General features: G+C 41.2%; 1 protein-coding gene across 1 annotated transcript in view; it reads left to right on the top strand.

Moving 5' to 3' along the window:
- Window positions 1-13,884, top strand: part of ZNF804B (zinc finger protein 804B) — a 358,107-nt gene that overhangs the window by 281,905 nt on the left and 62,318 nt on the right. The gene's annotated exons all lie outside the window — the stretch shown is intronic.

Genomic DNA, 13,884 nt, shown 5'->3' with positions numbered 1-13,884 from the left:
AAACCTAGGTGGATCTTTGATCTGGTATGGATCTGATTCCTGGCACACTCATCTCTGAGCTTGTGGGCCAGTGGGCTGAGAGGGACTAAGATCTTGGCGCCATCCTTCTACTCTCTGGCAAGAATTGATGGGTAGGCACCAGGTAGCACTAAGCTGCACCCTCTTAAGGCCTGAAGTAATTTAATTTCCCCAGTGCAAGAGGGCAGCAGGGGTGGATTGTACCTCTTAGGAGTGGCAATTGTTAATCATAATGGGCTGGACTGTGCCTTTAGACATGATCCTGAGTATTCTAGCCATTAGGATTAGCAATTATCACTCAATACAATTTAATGATCATCTTTTAACATCGGATTGCGAGGAAATGGAACTGAGCAATAGCATAAATGCTCTATTCCAGTTTGGATAAAATGGCTACATTTAATTTGGGGGCAAATCCAGACACTCTGGAGCCACAGAGGGACACTTGGCAGGGGACGTAGAGCAGTTCTGCCACCCAACTGTGTTCTGAGGAGCCAAGCAAAGGGTTCCCTTTCCCTTCCCCTACGCAGTGTGCCATGGATTAGCTCTCTGTGCAGTGACGGTTGGCCCATCTGTGCTATCAGTGGGCTATGCAGTTAGAAGATTCACAGCTATGTGGATTATCTCAGGAGTGTGGGGAGAGGAAGAGGGAACCTGCATAATGGCCGATGAAGGCTATTGATTATTCAAAGTTTACAAATTCTTTTGCCATTTGTTCAAAGATCTGGTGTTAAGATTTCCAAACATAAATGAAGTGCTGCTCTGTACTATCTATCATAATTTCTACTATCAGGTACTTCATCCTAACCCTGTATGGCACACATCTTTTTCCTGACTGAGGAGCTTTCTTTCACATGGTATTTGACTATCACTATGGCGATGCCGTACTTGTATCTGCACTTCATACAATGCTGTTTGATATTCACTGCTAAATATTTCTAAAGTAACCGGGATTTCCAACATGCCTTTTGGCAACACAGGTGTGTCCATACAAGGGATGGGCCTGAACCAACACTGAAGATTTAGACGCCTCTGAATTGTAGAGAATTTCATATCTAGTTCCAAACTTCGTGCTTACCACTTACCTCTCTAGTAGGTGGAGCCAACAGCTCCCAAATTCTGGATCATAACACCACCCAAATTCTGGTACTGTTGAGATTGGATGCAGATCAGAATTGTGCTTGAGGCCCAGCTGAAGTTCATATCTGACTAACTATGGAAAGGCTTTTCAGCAACCACTATAGAGGGATTGTAAACATTATGTACATTTTAAAAATAGAGTAGTATATAAGACCAACCTTTATATCTACTACTTAAGGAACTATGCGGGGGTTAGATTGCAGTTCTCAGACATTTGGATAATATTTTGTAGATAAAGTGTTCCTTTGTAAGGCATCAGGTGGACTGATGTCAGCCATGTCACAGTATATCCCATCTCATTGATGGAATGAGACATGAGGTAAAATCCTGGCCCCCTGAACTCAATGGCAAAACTCCTATTGACTTCAATATTAGCAGAATTTCAGTTATGATGCATCACATTATAACACAACATCTGGGTAAGTGTAAAGAAAATGACACCAGGCAAAACACTGTAATAAATGCTGTGCTGCTCCCCAGATGAACATAGCAACAGGTGGATATGGCCTAGTCTTGCAGGCGGCTGGGCTGTACATCTGGTTTGGAAATGAGGAATCTTTCCCCCATGTCAACTTTTTGGTCATTCCAGAAGACAAAAGGCTTTGCTCAGGTGCCCAAGGTTAGGCGCTATATAGAGTTGGTCAGTATTGTGGAATATATGGGGGTGGGCGGGTGGGGGAATAGTTTGCTTAATCCCATAGAAATTTTGCAATGTTTAGTCACTGAAAATTTGATAATCTAATCTCCTGAGTGTCACAGATTCAATATTTACTTCAGTACCATTGTATGAGCCCTGATTAGGTGTTTTCAGTATTTTGTGAGGGCATATAGGTATAGAAGCATAGTAGGAGCTGGGCACTGTAATGAATGATATTGTAAACCAATGGAAAAAAATAGTTTTCCATGAGACTATAAAAGTGGAATATATAAAACCACATAAAAATAAATAAATAAATTATAAATAAAATAAATAAAAGCATTCAATATATTGATCCTATTCGTTCATGAATTCTGATCTCATCTGTCTCGTGCATCAGCTGCATGGGTGGTGAAGCAAAGAAGTCACAATACTGGAAGGCATTGCATGCACAGTTACAATGACACCAAATTCCACCCAACAAAGAGATGATTGTCAGGTATATAAATATTTTTCTGAAGACAGAACATTTATGTATTTATTTACTTTTCGGACTGACCTGATTATCATGTAGTAGCACCTTGTCTCTTTACCCAGGCATCTGGGGAGTGAGGGATGAGGAAGGGTGGTGTTTGTGGTAAGGGTATAGTTTTGACTTCATAGCCAGGGTGTAATGAATTTCATCGTGGTCTCATACACACATTTTTAAAATTAATGTTGTGTATTGTTAGTGCTCAGGAATTTGTGAGCCAGCCAGTGCAGACAGGTACTGTGCAATCTTCCTCGTGCGCTACCCATAAAGCTAACTCCCAACTTGCAACAGGCCTTTTCAAGTACGTCTGCCCGGTATATGGTTAACATAATTCAAGAACAAATAAAAAGAAAGCAACAAAATATGAGGAAGGAATAAAATGTAAAATGAAAAACTGTCCCAGAAAAAGCCCTTGAGAAAGACTTCCAATTGCAGGGTAGTGACAAAATATTACTGTATGTGAGCAAGGCTGAGAAAAAAAATGTATGAAAAATAGAGATACACAAATGCTCTACAGTGCCAGTGCCACAAGGACTGGAGAAAAGAGTCACGTCAACACTCAGAAGTTGGATGAAATAGCTGAGTCTATTGCAATTCATTTCTTTGGCCCTCGTGGCATATATCATGCACTTCATCCTACTTTTTCCCCCAATAAGATTATTTTTATTCTTTCCTTATTTTCTGTTTCTCATGTTACTGAATTACATTAAATGTTCTGACTGTACCTTTCCCCCTTTTTGATTTTGCATTTGCATCTGAGAGAATTTGTGCTTTTTCTTCTGGTAGAATTTTTGCATTGAACTTTAGCTCTTCCCTACTGGCATTAATTTTTTGGTGTTTTTCATAACTGATATTTGCACTGAATGTTCCAACATTCTGTGAATGTGACCACACAATACTGATATTGCTATGAGAAAAGATATTAGTCCCGATCCCCTAGCTGACCATTAGTTGTAAAAAGTTGTGTAGAGTTGTATTTACCATAAACCATAGACACTCTAATTCAAACAAAAGTTTTGCCATTGTTTAATGTCTCTATAGGGACCTGAGCCCATATGTACTAAAGTCAATGTCACTTCAATGGCTACAAAACTAAGCTCTTATTATTTTGCTTGTTCTCTGCTGTATTAGTAAAATTTACAAAAGCATTTAAGTGACTTAGGAGCCCAAATCCAATTTCCAAAAGCGTCTCAGGCGCTGTTGAATGTTGTGGTGGGTACTGCATCACTGACAATTTTTAAATCAAGATTGGCTGGTTTTCTATTTCAGTAGGAGTTAGGCACTTAAATACCATTGAGAATCTGGGCCCTACTTGACTTAGGTACTTTTGAAAACTTTACAGTAGTGTCTAATAAATGTAGTTGCTGAGAGTTAGCTGGATGATGCTAGAGCATTCTTATATCTTGCTATACTAATATTACTGTTGGGAGTACAATCTTTGCTGTTGATTAGAAGTTTCAGGAAAAGAGGGACTATTCAGCTGATCTATTCTAATCACAGAGCGGTATAATGCTAAGTTCCTATACAAGAGGACACTAAAGAAAACATAGATACAACAGGTACTGTCCCCATCACAAAGGTTGAGAAACAGTTACCATTACCTCTTCCCTTACTTTCGGAAGCATCCACCTTGTTATGCTGAAATTGTCCAAGTTTGGTCTCTGCCCCAAGAGGAATGTTTTGTTGAAAGTTGGAGCAAAAGTGGTTTAACGATGTTTGGGTGAGTGGAGAATTAAAAAAAGACTTCTCATTTAAAAAAAAAATCTTATGAACTCTTTTTGAACAGTCTTAAGTCAAAATGGCTGGAGGTTCAAAAGCAACAGTATAGCGTGGCATGAGACCTTACTGAAGAGTAGTGTATAGTCTATTTTTTTTCAGAGGAAGTTGATTTTACTTAGACCAAGTTATGGTATTTGAAAATCACCCACCTGGTATGTTCACAACATTTCCCACCCCCCAGATGCATTGTGCACTGATCTCCACAATTCTCAGAATGGCTCTAAAGCAGACCTATTTGAAATCCTGTGAAAGACCCAGAATCTGGTAAAAAGATCATTCTCTTTTTCCTCCATTCATTAAAATGCTCCATGGCCTAGGGGGATTTGCACAGTGCTGACAACAAATAGGGGCTGAGTTAGGTTTCTATAACTCTTGTTGTTCTGTTTTAAATTCTTTACATTTCATGTGTTTTTGGAGACCTCACACCACTACTGGCTATTTATTTATATCCACTCATCACTGTATTAATGTTCTATGAATTTTGAAAAGGAACACGAGGGTCTGTTTCTTTACCTCCTTCCACCTCTCCCTCCCCTCCGCCCCAATAGTTGGGTTTTGTTTTATTCTGGGAAGGCTACATTGCGGAAATGAGTTTGCATTTTTTCTAAAGACAGAGGTTCATGATTATTCTAATCTAGTGCAGAAGGGAATTCTGCGGACGGTAAGCCAGCTGTGGAATAAGTTCCATTGCCCACATTCTCCAGTCTGGCCCTTGTGGTTGACATGTCCATTGTCCCTGAGGAACAAAGCTGTCAAGGGAAGTCATGGTTGTAGAGAGACAAGTGGTTTCTAAGGGTGCTTGAACATTCAAAGCAATGGATGGCTTTGAAAATTACAATAAAAAAAAAATCAATTTGTCTCTGTATTCAATGGGGAGGCAGTGAAGTTAGCAGAGCACTGGAGGAATGAGATTTCAATAACCTGTTGTTGCTAAAGAGGCAGACTGCTGCATTCTAAACCATTTGGAGCTTTTTCAGGGTCAGTGTTTTCATTCTTAGGTGCAACGTGTTGCAGTTTTTAAGCCTAGAAGTCACACCATGGTCAAGTCCATCTCTGGCAAGGTGGGAACTCAGTCCCCTAGTCAGCCATAGATGGCTGTAGAAAATATTTTATGTGATTCCCTCCCCTGAGGAATAGCATGTGGTCTTGTTGTTAAAGACTACTACAGTACACATACACAAGTGGCCAGGGTTAAGGTTGCGCAGTCAGCCATCAACTTATGAACCCAATTACTGAGTGCTCAAGTTTGCAACCCTAACATTATCTTAAAGTAGTTATTTGCTTGGAATATAAAATTTTGGTGACAATGATGGAAACTCCCACTTACACCTCCTTCTGAATTACTACCTTGCAATGATGAGCCTGCACTGCCTTTTATAAACTTGTTTTGTAGGTTTGAAAACTAAATTGCAGCTATTAATAGATGATGTAACGTGGAGTTTGCAGATACCTTGGCTGAGTAGTGAAGGCCAGTGTCTATTTTCTATCCTTCCTTTCCCCAGTAATTAATACGCTACTGCAGTTTAATCTTTAATGAACCTTTTCATGCTTAGAGTGAGTGAAGTATTAGAATAATGCAGACCCCAGCAATGTGCACACACAATGGGTGAATCTACTGACTAATGAGTTACTATATTGTAGGAATTACTACACACTGGTACTGGTAGCAAATGATGAAAATCATAAACAAGACAGCAATACCTTACCAAATACCCATGCTATGTATGCAGCACAGTATTGCTTACACCAGAACTTACCCTACAGATAGTTATAACTAGTCAAAATGAATCTACTGTAACAGATGTAACAAAGACTAAAATAATGTGCCATATTCAGGCAATTATTTCACTAACACTGCACTGCTCAGAGGAGGGGACCTTTCAGAAAAGACACCTTATTCTCTCATAAAGTTTTAATGACACAAAAGCTGAAACTTTATTCAATAAATACATATCATCAGCCAAAAACAAGCTCAGAGGACAGGAAGCAGTCTTTGCAGCAAAGGGTAGCTGCAGCTGATGATCCTGTCTCTAGGACATCTTTTGTCCTAGATCACAGACCCTAATATCCATATGACACCCTGGTCAATTTAACCCTCCAGCCCCACTCACAGAAAAGAGCATAGTAAAAGAACAATACTTCTTACTCCAGTATGCACCATGTATCCAAACAGTCCTACATTTGCAAGACGGACTGGATGACCTATACTGTATGGCTTCTCTTGCTGAAATTTTTATGGTTCTATAATTGGATCAAACAAAGTCATGCGTCTTTCCCCCTACAAATTATGCCAAGTGTTATCAGTGTGGAAAGGCAGGGCATTTAACTAGTCAGGCAGGTGAAGTTATTGTCACTGGTCTCATTTTCCTGAGTGTAGATAACAGCTGTTCGCCTAACCCAGTTCATAGACTGCTTTGCTACAGCGTAATGATATTTGCACCTCTGGAAGACAGCCACAGACTATTGAAATGATGCCCGATAGTGTTGCTGTCCCAGTTCTGCTTGAATTGACTTAACAGCAGTGTTATCAAAATGTACAGCTTATAGAACCTAAACTACATTTGATGACTCCTTGAAGAAAAAAAAAAAAAAAAAAACCAATCTCTGAGCTTAGTCACCTTAATGCTCTAGTGACACAAGGCATGTGTTCTTATATTGTCAGAACTAGCACTCCCATTCTGAGAACTGACCTTTTTTACTGCTTTAAAACTACAGGCTGTTAATGGACATGCTTCTTTACTCCTGCCCAGGGTGACCCTGTGCGTGTAGCCCCCATCTCCATGGTGACAGAATGAACTGAGTCATATGGGGCTGTGAAGTGGAATTGGTATAAACAATGAACCTGAAAAAGGCTAGACTCCCCCTTTCCCCATTAAACAAACTGCAGAGCAAGCCAACAACCCAGATGTCTCCTGGAAAAGTGATGTGTGAGACAGGATGCCCACCAAGTTGCATAATGATTTTCTCTGAAAGGCAATATGGTTGCTTGAGGTGTCAGTCAGGGCCAAATTTGGAATGGAGTCCAATAAAAGAGGTTATAAGCCAGTGGAATACCTACCCTGCGCTGAACAGAATACATACACGCTGTGTAGTATCCAAGTTTAATCCCCTCCTGGAGCTTGGCTATATTAGTAACTTAAACACAACCACAGCATAAACTTCAGCCTATACTTTCTCCCCAAATGTGGCTATTCCTAGGCTTTTCCATGCAGGAGCTCTATGTGCCAGACCTTCGTTCCTTGTGCCTTAAGAGGCTCCAGCCTCTCTCACTACATACCTGGCTGAAGCTATTGGCTACAGTGGTTGGCATGATCCAGCAATAATTGCATTGCACTTGAATGCAGGGTTCAAGCACCTGATAAGAGAATGATTCAGTTGAGCAGCCCTGCAGGGTTGTGGAGACCTCTCACAAATGTAGTCTAACTCGCCACACTAGAATGCCTAAGACCCAATTCAATGAAAGCAAAATAAAAGCCAACAATAGGGAACATTCCTACATGCTGCAGTACTAATCCAGAATTCTACCCTGGTTATTTTGTAAGAGTTTGAAGACAAAGGGACAATAAGCTTAATAAGCCCAATGATCCTATCCAGACCATGGTCCAGGTAGATAATATACAATCTTTATTTCAGGAATACATCCCTACAATATCTTTGCAAATCTGTCCCATACATACACTAACTATGAATGAAATTCACCCCAATGTAGAAGACCCTCTGCACTATTTACACTTTTAATGTGTGGTGCACAGGGCCTTGTACAGGTCCTCTACACTGGGGTAATTTCACCCTTAACGAGCTGCTACTGTCACTTTGTCTTATTATTGGGGAATATAATTAACTCTCCAATATTGCAGACAACATGTTTACAATATATGTTGGTGAATTATTTAATAAAAAAGATCTTGGGGTTGTATATACAATACATTTGCGGGCAGAAGCAGTGTTTCCAAATAGAATAATTGCAAATTACTATATCAAATGCGTCACATTTGTGTCTGTTGTATGGCTACCTTGTTTGCTTTGTCATTTTAGTTTTCTATAATTTTATTGTATAGTTCATCTTTTTTTTTGAAATATCAGCATAAAATTAATCTCATTATCCTATTCGGCATGCAAGAATGTGATACATTTGTCAATAAAGAAATGGAGAGGAGCAGCAAATTCAGGAAGAGCAACAGTTTATTATGCATGCAAAGCCAGTACGTGCTTGTTGCTGAGATGGTTTAGTACAGTACATCTTGAACAGTTGTGATAAGGTTTGCCAGAATTAAAGTATGATCTTTATGAAGAGAATAAAAAAAAAGTAACTGCTATAAAAATTACTTCCGTTCATTGAACTCTGCACATTTTATCTTGGGTACGACCACAAATTATGATATTCATTATTAGACAGGGATAGATGCTAAAACTGAAAAATGAGGGACAAAAGTGGTGATCGTTAAATTATACAACTTGTCATAAAGTCACATATTATTATAAGTAGCCTCTTTTATGACAGCTTACATAAAAACTAAAGAAACTGCAAAAATGTTTTTCAGCAATAACAATAAAAGCAAAAAATCTTTAAAAACAAGTGCTCTAAGCATTCATACTAATCTGTAGTATTTGTTCAAATAAAGCAGCACTTTGCTACATTCCAAATTATTAATATCCTGGATTAAGTAGCCATAAGTTTATAATTGAAGTGATTCATGAAAATGCAACTCATTAGCAGTCAGGTTCACAGCAAACAGTATAACACTATTTCTCCTTCCAAAATGCACAGTACTTACAACATTGGATTATGTTAGGTGCAAAATCTGCTCTTAGGGTACGTCTACACTTACCGGAGGGTCCGACGGCAGGCAATCGATGTTCTGGGATCGATTTATCGTGTCTGGTTTAGACACGATAAATCGATCCCGGAAGTGCTCGCCGTCGACGCCGGTACTCCAGCTCGGCGAGAGGAGTACGCGGCATCGACGGGGGAGCCTTCCTGCTGCGTCTGGACCCGCAGTAAGTTCGGACTAAGGTACTTCGAATTCAGCTACGTTATTAATGTAGCTGAATTTGCGTACCTTAGTCCAAAGTGGGGGGGTAGTGTGGACCAGGCCTTAGATTTTGTGATGGCAATGTCCATTGATTCCACCAGGAATCATGCATGTGTATTGGAGCTCTGTATTTGGTTCAGAGTAGAATTTGTTCCAGCTAATTATCCCAAATTTACCAGTCAGTGGGGGCACAGAACTCCTTTGGGGCTGCGGTGGGGAGAGTGAGCTCCTCCAGCCACTGGCGGGGAAGAAAGGCAGCTCCTCCACCTGTGGGGGTGGGAAGGAAGAGCCAGGAAGAGCCAGCTCCTCTGGCTGCAGGGGCCACAGCAAGTGCCCCTCCAAAAGCAGCCACATTTTTATTCTTGTGCATGCCTCTGAGAGACAGGTTATTTAACCTCTGCATTTGCCACTGGAGCAACCGCTGCTGGAATGCTGTGTCCAATTCTGGTGTCCACAGTTCAAGAAGACTGTTGATAAATTGGAGAGGGTTCAGAGAAGAGCCACGAACATGATTAAAGGATTAGAAAACATGCTTTATAGTGATAGACTCAGGGAGCTCAGTCTATTTAGCTTTGCAAAGAGAAGGATAAGGGGTAATGTGATTACAGTCTATAAAATATTAGATAAAATATTAGGAAATATATTAGATAAAGGCTCTTCAATCTAGCTGAGAAAAGTATAATATGATCCATTTGCTGGAAGTTGAAGCTAGACTAATTCAGACTGGAAATAAGGCATAGATGTTTAACAGTGAGGGTAAATAACCACTGGAACAGTTTACCAAGGGTCATGGTAGATTCTCCATCACCAGCAATTTTTAAATTGAGATTGAATGTTTTTCTAAAATATATATGTGTAACCCACACACCTTCTGGGTGTTGTGTTCTGTCCCATCTAGTGGGACTGAGACCACTTAAGAGAGAGATAAAATGCATCTGATCTATAGCCTTAGCTAATAGTTAGTTGGCTTTTAGATCATGCTGTAGAGGCTCATGCACTAAGCTCCAAAGGCTGCAGGTTCAATCCTACCAGGGTCTGTCGGCATTACAAGTGGAGCCTCGTCCGGGATTTGAACTGGAAAGACTCTGAAGCTTGGGCGATGCTTCCTCAGCTAGGGGAAGTATGTAACCCGCACACCTTCTGGGTGTAGTGTTCTGGCCCATCTAGTGGCACCGAGACCACTTAAGAGAGAGATAAAATGAGTCTGCTCTACAGCCTGATCTAACAGCCAGTTGGCTTTTAGCTCATGTGGTAGAGGCTCATGTACTAAGCTCCAAAGATCCCAGGGTCTGTCAGCATTACATATGCTTTAAGAATTTTTCAGGGAAATTCTATGTCCTTATGTCTCTGTTACACAGGAGGTTAGACTAGATGATCCAGTGGTCACTTGGAATCTATGGATCTATGCCTTTTTGTCATATGAACTATTTATATTCAGTACAGGGGGAGGCTATTCAGAAGTGAGAGTTAAATAGAATGGACCGAATTCAGTGGTGATATAAATACTAGTTTAAGTTAGTTTATAAAAAAAGGTGTAAGCAGTAAAGTGTGTAATCTGCATGTGAAATTCAGTGGGTGTGCAAAATCAGACAACTTACATGGTGAGGGAGTACAAAGCAGGAAAAACAACTCACAGCAGAGTGCATTATAAAACAGCTCTCCTCCAGAAAGACATTTATTTGCTATATATCATCTGATAAAGCTTTTCTTTCTGTACGGCCTCATCAACCCCTTCCCTGTTACGCTCGTTTTGCCCACCTTCTGAATACCAAAGCAGTACATGTTATACTACTGCATTTTACAAATTATGCACATTTTTAACCAGCATAGCCCTGACATGTTATGTACACCACCATTTACTTCACGACTGGGCATGGCCCCAACATTTCTCTGAGAACTCAACTTACTTAAACCACTCCAAACTCAAACAATGCGTATAAAATAGGTAAGGAATACTAGTTATTAGGGGATGTTACTATTAGGCCAGATTCTGCTTTAATTTACACTGGCGTAAATCAGGAGTAACTTACGTGAAGCCAGTGGCATTATGCCAATGTACAACTAGAGTAAGAGAGCTCATAATCAGGGTTTTGTTGTTGTTGTTGTATGCGTTACTCAAGAATGGGCAGTTTACTATAGAGGTTTTAAATATTGAAAGGAAATATCTGCTCATTGTTAATTCATTGAAAGTTCTATTTAATTAGTTTACCAGTTAGAGAGCCTACACACTTATATTCATTAAGGGAATGTGCTATCAAATGTGTACCTAATAAGGTTGTACACTGATCTATATCACCTGTACTTATTGGAGATTGTATGCACTAGAAATCAAATCTATAAAGCACTTCTGCTGACTGCCATGGTTTACATTTAATAAAAAAAGTATTTAACATTCAATAGAGAATCACATTTTAAAAATAAATGAAAAAACAGAAAAGAACTGCTAGATTTAAAATCAATTGATATTTAAGAACAACGAAAGCCTCGGCAGAAAGTTTCTATATGAAGTTTAATACTTGTAACCTTGGACTTGAGACTTCCAAATATATTTATAACAATTGATGGTAGAGCCAGAAACACCTTTTTCAAGAGAGAGAAGCAAGGATAGATCATCTTTCTGAGACCAAGAACCTACATTGCCATTCACTCCAAGTCCTTTTGGTAAATAAATGTGGGACAGAATGAGTTCACGGGACTAATTGTTGCCCCAGGAGGCCTCATGAAACAGTATCAAACTGTAAGCAGCTGCTTGAATCGTTTCACAAAGCCTCAGATCTCTATGGCACCACTAGACGTGCTCATTACTGTCTGGATAATATATTCCAAGCCAAGTATTTATAATACTATTAGCTGCTCCACATTTTATAGTTTAGTCATCAGAGGGCAGATGAGGATGGAATATGTTTTACTAGATCAACAAAATATTTATTTAGGATTTTTGTGCCCCAGACACTGGCAGATACTTACACTATAAATTGTGTTTTGCAATGATAATCCTAACACCAACAACTGTGCACCAATGAATTCAAGAGTGCAGCCAAAGTGTGCCTTTATTTTGATACCTTATTATTATTGTATTGCTTAAAATATAGCAGAAAGAAGAAAGGAAATTTGTCACTGATTAAAAAAAAGTTCTTTCCTTCCTTAAAATATTTCCTATAAGCTTGCCCCTTCAAGGAAACCCTCATCATTTTTTCTCAATATTAATAATCTTCGGAATGCTTCCTTCACCTGAATTGTTGGCCTGTGCTTTAGCATTTATTTTTTTATTTATTTGCCTTCTGTGACAGCGTCAAGACTCACCACCGCTGGCGCCTCCCACTGGTTGCTCCTGGAATTAGCTCTGTCCACTGCGGAGCGCCCTCAGTGCGTGGTGTCTCGTCCGCTGTCCGTTTGCTCTGCTCTGGGACCTGTGTTGCTCTCCTCTCGGCGGCGTCCTCTTCAGGACACTGCCCTCCGGCAGTGCCCACTACTCCAAACTCACCCCCTTCTGGGGGGAGGGGGGTTTAAACAGCAGTATTTAGGAGTCGCACCTGCCTCAGCGGCCAACTGCAACCCACAGTCTAGCCCCTTAGCTCAGGGGCAAGTTGCAGACTGCATTGGCCACCATCTTCTGTGGCCAGTTGCAGTATAAAGGGGGAAAGGGGGGACCCAGGCCCGCCTGCTACTCTGGGTCCCGACCCAGGTACCCTCTAGCGGCAGCCTCCTTCGTTCTCCTCCTGTCCGCTTTCCTTCCCTGGCCACTCCCCCTTCAGCCCTGCACACCTCCTCCGCCCTTCGTAGCAGGGGCCGCAGCCTGGCAGATAACAGGGCTGGAGCTCTCTCTAGCTCCCCCAAGCCTGCCCAGCACTGCTCTGTCCGAGGTGCTGGCTCCTTCCTCAGGAGCTGGTCCTTCTCCCTTGCCAGCCAGGGAGAGACTGCCTCCTCCTCTTCTAGGCAGCCTTTATATAGGGCCTCACCCAGCCTTGATTGGCTGCCTCTGCCCTGCCCTGATTGGCTCCCTGCAGGCCTTTGTTGATTGGCTGCCGGCCTCCACAGCCTCAAAGGCCTGTTCCAGCCCTTTTCTCAGGGGGTGGGGCAACTGCCCCACCACACCTTCTCATAATTATGGCTGACTTTGAAACTCCCATTGACTTCAGTCGTGGTATTGGCTCATTTCTGGAGAGGTGTTCTTTCCTTCCTGTCACCGGTCGTGGGTGCTGGAATGGAGGCAGGCGACTTGGCCCGGTTGGTCAACGTAGCTCAGGAGCTTGGGGTGGTATCTTGGCTCACCAGGGCACTTGTGAAGAGGGACAGACCAGAAGACTGAGGTCTAGCTTTGTCCTTGTCTGAGGAGGCTTGCCCCATGAGGAATAATTTTAGACAGTCTTCTCTAGCTTTCTGAGTTTTGCTTAGAGAAGGAGCAATGTAGGAACATCATTCAGGAATATGTCCCTTTCTGAGGCAGAAAAGGCACCTGGAATGCTCATCATTATGTGCCACTGAAGCTTCACTTTAGAGGCAGATTTTGAACCTTCTAGCTATATTGCTAGAGTCCCTGTACAGGGACAGTGTGTCTTTAAACATTTTGTTTTTTGTTTGCCAATGGGGTAAAATGATTAATGACCGACTACCACTAAAGCTAGCACAATGTGCAGAGGTGTCTGGTGAACACTACAAAGATTTTGCCTTGCTGCCAGGTGCAGTAAGAAGGACCTGAAGGCTGATTGGGCCCACTCTGCTCTTGGACGAGGAGCGTGAGACCA

Source organism: Terrapene carolina, unplaced genomic scaffold, assembly GCF_002925995.2.
Source record: "Terrapene carolina triunguis isolate 2854851 unplaced genomic scaffold, T_m_triunguis-2.0 Scaffold84, whole genome shotgun sequence".
NCBI lineage: Eukaryota > Metazoa > Chordata > Testudines > Emydidae > Terrapene > Terrapene triunguis.
This window is presented reverse-complemented; position numbering and strand designations above follow the sequence as displayed.